We start from the raw sequence: 15,484 nt of genomic DNA on the forward strand, positions 1-15,484 counted from the left end.
ATTTATTTTCTCAATTACTTATCCTCTAAATATCCACATTTGTTGTCTCCATTGATACTGAACTGTTAAAAATTAGTTTTGGCATTATGAATGGACAGGAATAAGAATAAACTAGTTCCAAATTCCAGTTTTAGGAGGAATTCTGTATTTATAAGTACCTTATGTGCCTTCACCATGGAGAATATGTCCTAGCTAAAGCCCTTGTCCAAGGATTATGAAAGACTTGAAGATCAGCCAGGGTTGTGCAGAACCATAGCATGTGCAGTCAGCCAAACCAACCTTATACATTCATGACACTAAGTTTCTATTATTTTGGACTACTCTTTCTTGGGGTAATTTTCACTTCTTAAGTGATTAAAAACAGATGAAGATCGGCGGAAGATGGGGGCGGTTCAATGTGAGTCTTTCTGAGCTCTCGCCAAGATACCAGCTCTGACATCATAGGGGAAAGTTCATATCCAAAGATCAATCCTAAATAAGCATTAGCACCACAGAGATCTCAGTCCGAGAGGAAAAAGGCAGAAAACCAGTGCAGGAAGACAGCTTGGAGCAGGGCCAGCCACTTGGAGCAGCCGCGGAGACAAAGCCTCTATTCTGAACCAAAACAGACAATGCTTCTCGGCAGCACAGAAACTGCCGGCTCCAGACAGAGCCAGACAGAGCCTGTGAGAGCCCAGAGCTGTCACCTGGCCATAGTGCAGACGTGCCAGCTTCAAGGAACCAGAGAATCCAGCAATTTGTGAGTACCTCTGAGGAGGAGTGTCCACTTCTGCTGGTGGAAAGGCAGTGGGAAGAAATCCCCTCTCCCACTGGCTGAGAGCAGCGCCATCTTGACTGCTGGCAAAGACCTGGCCAAACCAACTGGAGCCTGAGAAGAGGTGTTGGCAGCACCATCATTCAAAAGGGCAAAGGATTTCCCAGAGGCAGCTCCCAGCACTAGCTGAAGTCCATCCCCTCCACCGGGCCACAGTCCCAGTAAACAAAGCTTCTCTGTAACTGTTCCACTTTCTTTTTTTTTCTGCCCAATCAAGCAAACTGATCCAAAAAACCACAAAGACAAATCACAAGAGAAAAAGACTTTTTGAAGTGTTTGGCTCCCAGATTTAGAGGAGACACGAGTTTTCTATCCTGCCCTCCCCCAAAACAAACAAACTGAAGAATACCCTTTCTTTTTAATATTCCTTTTTTCTTTTTCTTCTCTTTCTACCATTTTTCATTTGCATTTTTATGTGTTCTTATTTTTATTTGCCATTTTACCTACACCTTTTCTTTTAATATTATGATTCTTTCCTTTTTTTCTTTTCTTTTCCTGCATTTCTTCTGTCATTGTGGTCGTTCCTAAACACATAGTGACAGCACTGGGTACAGACTGGATACAAATGATCTTTTTTATTGATACAGTCATCTGTTTTTAATCTGTTGGTTCTTAACCCTAGTATTTCTTGTCTAAGAACTCAGAATAGTGTGAGATCTCCCCCAAACTTTTTCTTTTTTTGTTTATTTTTACTTTTTAAAATTTTCATTATTGAACTCTCCTATATATACCTTCCTCTTTTCTCTATATATTCTTCTTATTACTCTTCTTCTTTTCATAAGTTTTATCTTATTTTTTCTAAACATTGTTCTCAACTATTTTACCTTTCTATCACCTTAAATCTGTTATCCTTACACTATCACTTTTCTTCATTACTATATTAATCTTACACTCCTACATTACTCTTTCCTTACCTCCCCTGTTGTCTTTCATACTATTTTTCTATCTCTGGTCCTCTGTTCATCCTTCAACTCTTATAATACATGACTCTACAGTTGATGGTTGTTGAGCAATACTGTATATCTAGGTGTTCAATTATACTCTAGGTCCAGAGGGACTTAAATACAAAAGAGATTGGTTTGAGGGGTTTATTGTTTTGGTCATAAAACAGTGATCAGTGGTAGTATTAGATTTGTCTGTAAGTGCACAAAATGAAAGAGAAAGTGATAATACCAATCTAAAATTGTGAACATATGTTGTCTGGACAGCTAAAGAGGTCTAGGTTGGTTACATCTTAAAAATTGTAATCTTGTTTAGTATTAATGTTGCTCCCATTTCCAAATGGAAGAACAAGAAACTCAAGAAAAATGGCAAAACAAGGAATAGCATCTCCCACCCAATATAAACAGGCAATGGAGCAGTCAATGGCAAAACTAGAGGAGAGCCCTCTAAGTGCTACACAAATGCAACTGATAAACATGACTAATGAAATGTTTGAAAACCTACAGAAAGAGATGTGGGAGTAAGTCATATCTAAACGAGATGATGCCATAAACAAGGTGATATGTGAAAAAGAAGAAGCCATAAAGGAGGCCATAATAAAGCATTTTCAAAGAAAAATGGATGAATTCATAGAATCCACAAACAAAAAGGTGACCGAACTAGACCAAATGTCCAAAGAGAATAAAGCTGCTGAGCTAACCACTCAAATGGAAATCAAGGAGTTAAAGAAATTCAAACATGATCTAAAACAAAAGATTCAAGGCATCAAAAATAAGCAATTAGAAGGCAGGGAAATGAAGTAGAGAGTTTTGATAGCATGTTAGACAATGCATAAGAGAATTTCTGGCATTGAAGATAATCTACTTGTTATAAATAAAGAAGAGAAAATGAGTCAAACCAAATCTAGGAAATATGAGAGAATGCTTCAGGAGGTCCAAGATACAATTAGGATGACTAATAAAAGGATAATTGGTATTGAGGAGGGCCTGGAGAAAGAGGTCAATGGTATTTGAAATATACTTCAGGCAATGATCTCAGAAGGGCAGGCCCACCCAGATACAAGAAGCTTTTAGAACCCCAAATAAACCTGACCAGAAAAGGACATCCCATTGCCACATTTAATCCATACAGGATCAACAGAGTCCAAAGAAAAGATCCTACAAGCAGCCAGGGAGAAGAGAACAATCACCTACAAATGAAACCAATCCGAATAACCACAGATTTCAAAGCAGAGACCATGCAAGCAAGAAAAGATTGGAAGCAATATGTCATGCCCTCAAGACAAATAACTACCAACCAAGAAGGGAGCATACTGAAATAAAATCACAGACGATAATGGTAATATCACAACAGAAATTACCAAGATCCAGAGCATCATGAGGGAATACCTTTCAAACATTTGTGCCAACAAATTTGAGAATCTAGAAGAAATGGATTAATTTCTAGCCAATACTAACATACCCACACTGAACCAAAAGACCGAATAGAAATAAACAGGCCTCTTTCAAGCACTGAAATAGAAATGGCAATAAGAAACCTTCCATACAAGAAAAGCCAAAGGCCAGATGGATTCACAGCTGATTTCTATAAGGTCTTCAAAGCAGAGCTCACACCAATACTCCTCGAGCTCTTCAACAAAATTGAAAAAGAAGGCTCTTTGCCAAACTCATTCTATGAAGCCAGTATAACCCTCAACCCCAAATCAGACAGAGATTCATCAAAGAAAGATAACTATTGACCCATTTCTTTGATGAACATTCATACAAAAGTTCTCAACAAAATACTGGCCAACCCTCTACAACAACTCATCAAAAAATTATACACTATGATCAAACAGGATTCATCACAGGGAGGCAAAGCTATTCCAACATACGCAAATCAATTACTATAATTCAACACATCAACAGGAGCAATGACAAAAATCACATGATTGTCTCAGTAGATGCAGAAAATTCATTTGACAAGATCCAACACCCCTTTATGCTAAAAAGCTCTGGAGAAACTAGGAATCCATGGAACATTTCTCATAATAATAAAGGCTGTGTATGAAAAACCCACAGCTAACATTGTACTTAATGGTGAAAAACTAAAGCCATTCCAAGTAAAATCAGGAACGAGACAGGGATGCCCACTCTCTCCACTCCTCTTTAACATATCATTACAATTCTTAGTCAGAGCAATAAGGCAAAAGCAAGCATAAAGGGGATCCAAATAGGGAAGGAGGAAGTGAAACTTTCTCTCTTTGCAGATGACATGATTCTGTACTTAAAGAACCCTATCGACTCCACTCCCAAGCTCCTTGAGCTGATACAAAATTTTGGCATGATCGTAGGATATAAAATCAACCCTCAAAAATCAACTGCCTTCCTATATGCCAACAGTGAGAGCAATGAGGCAACAATGAGGAAAGCAACTCCTTTTGCAATAGCCTCAAATAAAATAAAGTAACTAGGAATTAACTAAGAATGTAAAGGACCTTTTTGATGAAAACTTTAAAACCCTGAAAAAGGAAATTAAAGCACAATGGAGGAAATGGAAAAACCCCCGAAGCTCCTGGATTGGAAGAATCAACAACCCGAAAATTGTAATCTTGATATCTACAAATTCAACATGATACCCATCAATATCTCAATGTCATTCCTTAAAGAAATAGAAGAGGCAACCCAAAATTTCATATGGAACAATAAAAGACCCACTATTGCAAAAAAAACTTCTTAGCAGAAAGAATAGCACAGGAGGAATTTCAATACCAAACTTTAGACTCTATTACAGAGCTATAGTGACTAAAACAGCTTGGTACTGGCACAAGAACAGGCCTGAAGACCAATGGAATAGAACTGAAGACCCAGATATTAACCCACAGACCTATGGTCCTTTGATAAGGGAGCCAAAAAATTAGAATGGAAGAAAGAGAGCCTCTTCAACAAGTGGTACTGGCAGAACTGGTTAAGCGCCTGCAGAAATCTAAAATTGGACCCTTTTTTGTCACCCTGCACTAGGATTAACTCCAAATGGATTAAAGACCTCAAGGTAAAAGCCAATACTCTGAAACCTTTACAAGAAGTGATTGGAGATACGCTAGGTCTCCTTGGCACAGATAGAAACTTTCTTAATAAGCACCGAGAAACACAACAATGAGAGAAAGGCTGGATAAGTGGGACTGCATTAAACTGCAGAGCTTCTGTATGGCAAAGGACATAGCTAGCAAATTAACTAGAAAGCCTACAGAGTGGGAGAAAACCTTCACTAACCATTCAATGGACAAAGGCCTCATATCTAAAATATATCAGCAGCTCAAAAAATTGAATCACTTCCAAACTAATCTCCAAAGAAACAACCATCCCATTAAAAGATTGGCCAAAGACTAAAAGAGAGTCTTCTCTGAAGACAAAAAAAAAAGGCCTATAGACACATGAAGAAATGCTCAACATCTCTGGTCATAAAAGAAATGCATATCAAAACAACTCTAAGATTCCACCTAACTCCAGTTAGAATGGCCAGGATCAAGAAATCTAATAACAACAGATGCTGGAGGGGATGTGGCCAGGAGGGATCACTACTACACTGTGGGTGGGAGTGCAAACTCATCCAACCACTATGGAAAGCAGTATGGCAGTTCCTCAAAAGACTAAACATAGAGCTCCCCTATGACCCAGCAATTCCACTACTTGGCATTTACCCAATAGTCCAGAAACAAGGACATACTAAAGCCACTAGCACAATAATGTTCATTGCAGCACTATTTACCGTAGCAAAAATATGGAACCAACCCAGATGTCCCTCAGTTGATGAGTGGATCAACAAGATGTGGTATTTGTACACAATGGAATTCTATGCTGCTGTCAGAAAGAACAATATTGCTCCATTTGTAAAGAAATGGAAAGAGTTATAAAAAATCATATTAAGTGAAGTAAGCCAGACTCAAAGGAACATAGGCTCAATGGTTTTCCTCATTTTTCACAATCATTAGAAACCTTGGGCTCTCCTAGCAGGTGTTCATAATAGAACATAATCTAGATACCTAAGGCTATATAGTATAATGCTAAATGTAAGGACCCCTAGGATATGGAACAAGAACCATATAATGAGTGATTGTTTTCCTTAATGTACTCTGTTATTTCTCATCTCTCTTGCTGTCCCTAGGTTATCTCATATTGTTACAATATTTTACCTTGTTATCTGATAACATTGTATATATGCTTAATTGGTTATTTGTAATAGCAGAGGGAAAGGGGGAAATCAAGTTGTGAGGGGGAGGGGAGTGGGAAATGGGGACCATGATATGAGAATGGGTATGAATATTTGTGAAGTAATGTACCTTCTATCTGGTGAATATAATGCTACCCTCTATTAATTACAATAAAAATGTATGGAAAAATAGATTACAAAGGACTTCTAGGTTTATTTATATTGTATGACTGTAATTCAATACATTTCATTAGAGACTAAAGATGAAAGATACCAATTATGAAATACTGAATCCACACTTAAAATACCACCAAAATAAATGATATCTAAAAATCTTGATTGCTTCTGAGCATTAATTAAAAATAAAAATCACTATACGTCTTTTTTGTTTGTTTTTGTTTTTTTATTAAAGAATTTATTAACATTGATTTTATATCATATTTCAAATGACATGTTAAACAAACAAGTGTTCAAGAAGGGAATCTGCATATGCAATCACTGGCACTTAGTTTTTGGAACATAATCAAAATTAGGCTAATGGTTTGTATATTATAGATACATATTAATTTATGAAATAAAATATTATTTCTTTAATTCATAGATTTTTATGTCTATGTAGTTATGTTTATATTTCCAATACCATGTCCATAGCATTGGGTATGCAAATATTGTGTCCTCTCTCTCATACTGTTTGGATCTAATAGCCACATATTAAGGATACCATACTCAATTTGTTCCTTAGGTCTTGACTTGTCTCACTCAACATGATTCTCTCTAGATTCATCCACTTCCCTGCAAATGCCATTATTTTATCTTGTCTGTTGGTTATGTAGAATTCCATTGTATGTGTATATACTGTATATATATATATATACATGTCATATATATATGACATTTTCTGTATCCATTCATCTGCAGTAATGCATCTGGATTGTTTCCATTACCTGGCTATTGTGAATAGTGCAGAGATAAACATAGCTGAGCAGGTGTCCTTATCATATCTTGGGTTATGATGTTCTGGGTAGATGCCCAGAAGTGGTATGGCAGGATCGTGGAGAAGGTCAATTTTCAGTTCTTTAGGAAACCTCCACACTCCTTTCCAGAGTGGCTGAACTATTCTTGATGAAGTTATATCTGATCCACATAATAATACCAAATGTTGTGGTTCAGGCACCCAAAAATTTCTCAATTCTTGTTAAGGGCTCACATTTAACCACAAAAACATATTGTACTCGCACATGCAATTTGTTGTTGAATTAACAAGCTTTCTGTAATTGCCTTTAGGGAGACATGAACTTAATGAACTCTAAGATTTCTTTAGTAGGGCACTGTGGCTTATGCCTATAATCCAAGCTATTCAGGATGTTGAGATCTGAGGATTGAGGTTCAACCCAGCCCTGATACTTTTATCTCCAATTAACCACTAGAAAACTGGAAGTGATGCTACGGTTCAAAGATCTTAAAGCTTACAAGTATAGTAATAAAAACTGAATCTTTTTTTTATCCATCCACTTTTCAACCACAATTACATGACTAAGCCTTCAAGGTCATCTATCAGTAGAGACAATGTGCAGGTTCCCTACCAAAAGAAGGTAATTAGTATTATATTATTAAAATATAAATTGCTAAGAACAGTAGTAGAAGGGAGTATTTTGAGTATTACACTTTATTCATACTTTGTGTTTTCTATCTTATGCAACACACAGATAATTCAAAAGGAGAACCTGTATATGTTTCAGATTATTTAAATGCTTCAGGTAGATTTTATCTGCCCTTGAATGAAAAATTCAAAAATTCGGATACATTGGATATAACATTATTAGTTTTTCTATTCCATACCTCTTCTCAATGAAGAAATCATTGAAAAAGTTTTATGCATGTTGAGCCAATTTTTGTCAAATATTATTTTAAGATTTTCATTTGAAAATTGTCTTCTATATACTCTTAATTAACATTTTGTCTAATAATGTTATATCCAATGTATCTGAATTTTCAATTTTTCATTTAAGGGCAGATAAAATCTACCTGAAGCATTTAAATAATCTGAAACATATACAGGCTCTCCTTTTGAATTAAATTTTTAAATCAATTTTCTTCATCACATGTAGCAGAAATATTTTTTCATATATTTTTATTGTAATTAATAGAAGGGTTACATTACTAATATATTTCATTTTCACAAATAATCTTGAAAGAGTAGAAATGGAGTTTCATTGTAATGGGCTGATTTTGTTCATACAAGCATTTTTTCATTTACACTGTTATAAGATAAGCATAAGGCAGATTGCATCTAAAATACAGTTCTCTGTTTATTCATACTTTTCAGTCAAGAATAGTGATAACGAGGAAAATCAAACCTATTTCATTCTCCAAATTACATTTAATGTTTGCAGATTAAAACATGATAAACCAAGCTTTTGTAATATGTAGAAACAAATTGTCCTTCTTGGATGATAACAAACATAGAAACTTTTCCTTTTCACATCATTATCAGATGCAATCTCATCATATCACATCCTTTTACATCGCCTCGAACAGAAAATTGTGACTAGTGTAAGAAATCTGTAAAGGTGTATGCTTCCAATTTTGATAGCAATGTTTTCTTACGATGGATTCACAAGCAAATAACAGTGGTAACCAAATTTGTCAACTCAAGTGAGTTAGTGAATGCCAGCTCTGCTAATTCTATTTTCATGTCAATTTGTTGTCTGAAAAAGTTGTGGATGCTTGCAGCAACGCAATATTTTCCATGCAAAAACAAATAACCTAAGTTTTCCTACAATGCTCTGTATTACTATCTCACATCATAGGATTTACTGCTAGGATTCCTTTTGTCTAGCGCTTTCAATGTTTTGGGAACTTTTGGTTCATATGGTATTTATTGAAGTTCAATGTCAGTTCTATTTTTCTCTGATGTTTGCTTTTGACTTATTGTCAATACCCATTGTTACCTTTATTGGTCTATTTTTCCAGGTTTTTTTTATTGTCTAATGGACATTTAATTTTTTTAATCCTCAAATATAAGTTTTACGTTTTGGTTTCTACATTTTTTTCAAATTTTATTCTATTTTTTGGTAGTTTGGAAAATAGAAAGTTCTGTTGTTTTTGATTATTCTCCAATTATTTGCCATGGCAACATGTTTCCTTATCTGGTTTTCCTTTAGTTATCCCAAACTGTCATCCTTCATTTTATCATTTGTTTAAACATACAGATTATAGTCATTAATTTCTAAACTTTCATTATTTCCATTCTACACACTCACATGTGCTTGTGGCTTGGAGTCAAGAGGAATTTCTCCATGATAAACACATAGCAGTTTTATGTAAGAATGTTGTCACTTATCTCATTGGTCTATTGAGTGTTGGGATGGAAAAACTATAAACAGACTATTTTGGTGAATAAATGATGAGCTACCTCATGGGATAAAATGGAGTGAAATGATTTTGATGTTTCCTGAAAATTGAAAAGAGAAACTGTACTTCAAAATTTAAAGATGTTCATTGAATTGGTTCCCATTTAGTGGAGGTGAGTATACTGGTCATAGCTCACTGTTGAGAGGCTTGCCTTTAGTGCATGCATAGTATTGAAGATAACAAAATAAATCTTACAATTAAAAACTTCCAGAGAACCAAGGTTATCTAAGTCCTTTCATATTTCTTTTTAGGCCTGTCGGAAAGTCATTTAGATTATAGCCTCCTGTTTAAAATCACCTTTCCTAATTTGCATTTTATTTCACTTTGGCCATTCTGTTTTAGTACTTATCATCATAATTGCCTTTTTAGTGATTTTGGATGCCTAAGGAAGGAGAGGACAGAAGGTGTTAAGTGCAAACTCAGTCATAAATTCCACTAACAGTGCCATTTTCCATAGGTATGACTAAGACCATTTGAGGTGTTTATAAAGAATTTTTTCTTTTCAGAATCACCTTCACATACATTTGTATTTCTGATGAATATCAGAGTTACAAAAATTACAGAGAACTTTATTTCTGAAAGTTTTATCAGAATTTTCCCCTATTGAATGATTGAAACCATGGAAACAAATCTGTTGGGTATTTTTTTACTTTATTGATTTTGATAATTTTATGTGGTTGTATGAAAGTGTTGCCACTCAACAAAACAGTTTATGGAAACAGCACATCTTGATCAATATCTCTGCTTCCGGTACTGTGATCCACTCCTCCCATCCCACCCCTTCCCTTGCTTTTCTTAATGTTTGCATTATGTTTTGGCTATGTATAGAATTATTTCTGTTAATTTAATTAAATTAATTAATTATTTTTATTGTTAGGGTGATATATACAGGGGTTATAGTTACATTGTTCAGTTAGTGGGTACATTACTTTTTGAGCATGTTTTTTTTTCTTACTTCCCCTCCCCCACCCTCTCCCAATCATCTTGTTTTTCCCCTACCGTATTCCAAATAAACAAATATATACAAAATATCAGGTACCAAATGAGATATAGTTACAACATGAGATGAGCCATAAGGGTGGGAAAAAAAGAAAGATATAACCTCTCATAGGACATTGAGAACATCACTTTTTTCCACTTTGATAAGTAGTCTATGTGTCCAAGGCATCTTAACCTGTGTCACCACGTGAAAATTTTTCACACACCTTTGACTCAACCATTCACTTGTTTCTTCCCAGTTCTGTGGTATATACAATGAATTCTTCCCTGCATTCTCCCCCACCCTTTCCCCCATTCATTTTTCTACCCCTCTCCTTGGCCCACCCTCCCCTCATGCAAATACCCATTTCCAGATATTTATTTTGTTCAGCTTTGACTTAGTCTCAATCTCATGAAATCCAGAAGGAAGGAGGGTAAGTAAGTACTTACCTGATCTCATGTATTCCACGTTCTGGCTTTTGGAACTTCAAACTCTTTCAACACCCTTATCATTTTGTTGGACCAGAAATCTGCTTTTGCATTTGGTAGCAATTACTTCAATTTCTGTTGAAATGATAACCTCAAATATTTGTAGAAAACTATCAAAGACTTTTATTTAATCTCTAAAATAAACTTACTATTTTCCCTCAGTTACTAAATATTTGACATAATCTCAAAACACTACTAAATTTTATTCATCCTCTCAAACAAACCTGCGAGCACTCCCATTATGCTCCCAGTTTTCAGAATGGAATGTAATACAGAACTTCATATGACCCTCCTTAAGTAAATTATTCAGTATCTTACAGCATTATTATGTTTACTTTGGTAGATGTTTCCAGTCAGGCTCAATACATATTAACCTCTCACATGTAGAGCACATTCCCAAGTACAAATCCTATTGTTGAAAAATGTTTAATTTTACAGAAATTGTGAGTACATCATCAGTTATGACAGGATTTTTTAAGTGCATATACTAAAGTGGTTTCTAAGGAAAATACAGCATGGCATTTTAAACCAAAATATTATGGAGAGGAATATGTTTTCAATTGGAGCGTACTGGAGGAACTGAGGTAAAAATTATGAAATTACTCTATTCATAATATGAATCTACAATCTGAAACATTTTGCAAATAGAGATCATAATAACTTTTCCTTGAATTTTTTTGTGAAAAGTGTGACTACTTAGAGCCATTTGGTATAGACAAAAGAAAATTAGACTTAGATTTATGCATTCTAGATTCAAATTCTAATATATATTATTTACTCAAGAGCTACTAGAATGTGACTGAAATTCTAAGCCTTGCTTTCCTGAATATCCTCCAACACTGAGATGAGTTTCATTCTTACTCCAGTCCCTGAAATCACTTTGATCTGCATAGCTGTCATGACAGAAATGCTAACTCAAGCAACAGTATAGGCATAGCACATTTATTGTGCTATGTTGAAAGACATAGTTTTAGCATTTTAATAACTAAATTAAAGCAAGTCAGTAAAATTTAGATGTCCCATTCATGATTAATGTTTTGTATAGCTTTCTACATTTAAAAAAGCCCTAATTATCAAAGGAAGGAAACAGAAATTTTACTGTAGCCAAGAAACAGAAGGATTTCTGTCTTGGATTTCATTAAAATGGAATATCATATGTAAAGGTCAACAGGTCTCCCATTTATTCTTGTAAGTTTAATTGTTTCTTTGCAAACTAAGTGGTCTAAATGAAAGAGAAAGATGGTAACCAGGTATACATTCTCTGTTTCTTGGCATAAAAGATTACTTGGTTTATGGGAGTTTAAGTAGTCCTCATCTAAAACATGTCCTGATGCCTTGACACTTAATGTACTGGAAAATACACATGAGATATTAACACCATCACTATACTCTACTACTTAGAAGTGACATTGTATTAATCAGTCACCAAGACATCTTCTAATAGCTATATGATAGCATCCATTCTAGCTTATATTTTAAAATCAGAATTAATTTCTGCATAGAAGTCTTTAAGATTTGAATTTTCTACCTTAATTTCTTCTCTGATCATCTATGTCACAACCCAAATATTTTTTCAACAAAGTGTTTTTAAGGATTCAGCATCATATGAAAACAATCAGAGGTAAATCAGTAGAAATAAAAAAATAATGAATTTACAGATAGTAGCATGTTATCAATTTCAATTGGGCCCTACAGCTATATGTGGCAGTTATGTTTCTATGAATTTGATGGGATTCTGATAACTTCCCTTAGCTAGATGGTGCAATAACTAATTACTTTGCCTTCCCCTATCTTCGTTGAGGAGTGAAAAGCTAAAACCCAATTTGCTCAGTAATTACTACATTTGTGAAAAATAGCACCAAAGCCTTGGTATGTTTTACTTGTCTCCTGGGAAGACTCATGTCTAATTTTTTCACTGTTATGGTTCATAATATAGAAGAGTCCTCTGACTCTTCTATTTTGTCTTGCAATTACTGAGTTTTCTCATTCTATTGTGAATACTGCTCTGAACTAAGATTAGCCTAACTGAGCTTCCTTTTAAAATATGCCTACCCATCAAATGTGTCAGGACTAATGCATTCAGTGACCACTGAAAAAATCAATGAACAGCACACTTTTCTGCTCTTTACAATGATCAATAGGATTCACATAATGGTTGGGAAATTTTTAATCATTACAACTCAGAATCTTCTTAGCATAAATCTCCTTTGCATTATAACCTTCCATTTCCCACTTCTTGAATTTACAGACACTGAGTAATAGCAACATAGAAGATGCATTATGAAAGCAATACAATGAGAACTTCACACTTCAATGATAATGAGTTTAGATCTCAAAGGACTGTTTTCAGGGCAATGTGATATTTTCTCTATTTTGTATTTGAAATCTACAAATTGAAGTTTTGGTTAGAATGTGAGAATTATTTAAATGTAATTTTATTCAAATATTCAGATACAAGGAATAAGAAATTGCTTCTTTGATTCTTTAAAATTATCAAAACTTCTTTGCAGTTTTCAAAATTGAATTTTAAATGTTTTTTCCAAATTTATACATGCAAACACACACATATACATACATATATTATTCCTATATACATATGCATATATATCATGAAAAAGAAAGTAATTTTGGTAAATATCTTTTGGGAAAGATAGAGGAAAAACTCTACAAATTAGTAAAGACAAATCTTTGTTAACCGTTTAGGTCTTCTTTCAGTGTTTTTATTTTTTTATTGTTTTTGCTTGGTGCTAGTATTCTTATCTGGCAGTCATGGAGTCTTTTCATGCACTCTATCACTTATATTACAGCTTTAGCCAAAGAATTTTATTTTAGCATTCTATTTTTTATATTAGCAAGAGAATGTCCTTATTGCTATCATACCAATTAATTTGGTGATTGTGATATTTCCATGTACATCATTTGGATCAATTCATTTATTCTCAAAGAACAATTTCTTTGTGCATGACACATACTGAGTAAGGTAGTGGTGTGACATACTGAACAAATACAAGGTACAGTTGCCACTTTGGATCATTTTTAATAATTCATCCACATGTAAGTCTGGTTCTGTTTGTGCACTCATACATGTATGTGAAGCCCATACAAACAAGCTAAATAAAACATGGCTTTACAAGCCAGAAGATCTTCCTAGTGGGTTAGTAATCTAGTACTCGTATTCTTAACTTCATGGCTCTACTGTACCACCATGTTTGGTGCAATCACCTATTTTCTGGATGCCCCAATGTCTCCCCATGTTAGAGGAAAGTGAAATGAACAGTAGAGAAATTACATCATATAGTGATAGTCCCCATACACCAAAAGAAAATGTGAAGTATTAGTATTAATATAATTATCACCTGTGAGATTAATGTATTCTTAATTAATTATATTAAAAAACACTAACTGTTTGACCCTCAAACAAAAAAACTATAGCTTTAAATATACTTTACACTTTCAGCTGATTTGAAGAAAGACAGCAGTGGGGCCCATTAGTTGTGCTAGACATGGATGAAAGTTAACTAAACAACTCAAGGGCAGTGAGGGGAGGGAGGAAATGGCAGAGAAAAAAGAACAGCTGAAAATAAACAACAGGAAAGAAATGTACATATCACTTGATCAGGAATAAATAATTTTATCATTAATATTCGAAGAGTTAAACTTTTTTTTCCTATGTAGAACTTGAGGTCTTCATATATTTTTGTTAATCATAAACTTCGTTAATCAAAATGATGACCCATATAAGTGTGAAGGTAAACATGATTATAAATAAAGGAAAAATTAATAAAAATATTTTAGACTAAACTGAAAGAAAATTTGAATCATAATACTCTATTTGACCTTTACATATGAGTTGCATACTTTCTGAATAAATCTTTGGACTATATTTTAGCCCTTTGTGTACCCAGAATTTTCTATATAGGCAACATGCATGTGTGCACCACCTTTGGCTTGGTTGTTCCACATTGTTTCCTGTTATAAAAATTAGGTTTTTAGGGCCGGGAGTTTGGCCCAGTGGTAGAGTGCCTGCCTACCATGCACGAAGACCCGAGTTCGATTCCTTGGCACCACATACATAGAAAAAAAAGGCAGAAGTGGTGCTGAAGCTCAAGTGGTAGAGCTCTTGCCTTGAGGAAGTCCAAGGAGAGTTCTCAGACCCTGAGCTCAAGCCCAGGACTGGCAAAAATATAGGTTTTTATTATTTTTCAAGTAGTTTTAGCAGGGGGTTAAAATTCAGAATTTCAGTTTATAAGTACAATACATCTTGATTAATGTCATCCCTTCCATGATTCTCCATCATCCTCCAACCTCACCCATCTCTTCCATTTTCCTAGTTCTACAGGGTCTATGTTTCATTTGTTCCCTTTCCACTCTTCTTTTCAGCCACCACCACTTTATTCCATCTACCCTCAAATATGAGCTTTCTGATATTTATTTATTTTGAAAATCTATCTAAATTGCTCTAAGGTCATACTTTGCATTACCATGGCTTGTTCAGTCTATTTATCTGATTTTACATGGGTAATACATAGCTATTAATTTGTATGTATTTCATTGGTCATAATGCTTTATCCTATTTTCTTAAGAGAGAAAATAATCATTCCCAAATAACTAATATTTTTAATTACTATTAGTTAATATTTTAGTTTGCTTCTGATAACT

Source organism: Megascapheus bottae, chromosome 3 (assembly GCF_031878675.1).
Source record: "Megascapheus bottae isolate mThoBot1 chromosome 3, mThoBot2.hap1, whole genome shotgun sequence".
NCBI lineage: Eukaryota > Metazoa > Chordata > Mammalia > Rodentia > Geomyidae > Megascapheus > Megascapheus bottae.